The sequence below is a fragment of the Dipodomys spectabilis genome, unplaced genomic scaffold (assembly GCF_019054845.1).
Source record: "Dipodomys spectabilis isolate Male_0828 unplaced genomic scaffold, ASM1905484v1 ptg000142l, whole genome shotgun sequence".
NCBI classification, from domain to species: domain Eukaryota; kingdom Metazoa; phylum Chordata; class Mammalia; order Rodentia; family Heteromyidae; genus Dipodomys; species Dipodomys spectabilis.
In genome coordinates this window covers 965,806-967,140 of record NW_024870819.1, presented here as the reverse complement: position 1 = coordinate 967,140, position 1,335 = coordinate 965,806, and positions in this window count along the sequence as shown.

Below are 1,335 nucleotides of genomic sequence, written 5' to 3'. Positions count from 1 at the left end.
TTCTTAACAAGCACTGTTGCCTCCTCCTTTGTTTCCCCTTCCCATCCCTTTCCATACAACCCCCCGCCCCCCATCCAGTCTTCCCCCGATGTAGGCTAAAGAAGCATTCTAAGAAATGTTCACAGCAGTTAAAAGATGTTTTTATGAAATTAATGTGATATATGCTGTTGTTATTGTTCTTGTTCTTTTTGTTCTCGTTGTTGTTTGCAGGGCTTGAGCATTGTCCCTAAGCCTTTGTATGCTCAAAGGCAGCACTCTACAACTTGAGGCACAGAGCTAACTCCTGTTTTTAGTGGTCAATTGGAGATAAGAATCTAACAAGTACTTTTATGACTGGGATAGTTTTGAACACAATTCTAAGATCTCATTACCCAGAATAGTTCGAATTATAGGCGTGAGTCAATGGCACTTGGTTTGATGTATTTTTTAAATTTTAATTATATTTTAAGATTTTTGTTTCACTATAATGTACATCTTTCTACACATAAATTTAGGTATATGTATATATTTCTGGTGAAAAATAATCTCTAAAAATCTATGCCTTTCTACATACAATATATATATATGTGTGTGTGTGTGTGTGTGTGTGTGTGTGTGTATTTCTGAAGACAGACTCCCTCTAAAATTTTATGCTAATATTTTTTAACTTTTTCATTCAAAGATATACACTCTATTTTCCGAAAGTTTCTTAGAATAAAATAACTAATATTCCAATAGAATGTAGAGTTTATTATGTTCAGAGGAAGTTCAGATATACACATGATATTATAGTAAAATTTGCAGTATATTACTTGAAATAATTCTGTTCAAACTCATAAACACTTGTGTGTGGTGGTGGGGAGAGAGGAAGTTAATTCATACTGGTTAGGAATTTGCAATACTTCAAAAATCTATTCCATTATTTGTTATAAGCACATAGTCAAGCTACCTGATATGCTTTAGTTTTTTTGTTTATTTGTTCAAAATTTTAATATGGATGCATGCACAGTGGTAACATTAAAATTATTAATCAAAAAACAAATAATCGCAAAATCATAGATACATATCAGACTTTCAATAGTTAGCATTTTGATGTTAATAATAATTTTGATTATGCCGGGCGCTGGTGGCTCACGCCTGTAATCCTAGCTACTAAGGAGGCTGAGATCTGAGGATCGCGGTTCAAAGCCAGCCCGGGCAGGAAAGACCTTGAGACTCCTATCTCCAATAAACCACCAGAAAACCGGAAGTGGCGCTGTAGTTCAAGTGGTAGAGCGCTCGCCTTGAGCTGAAGAGCTGAGGGACAGCGCCCAGGCCCAGAGTTCAAGCCCCACGACCGATAATAATAATAATAAT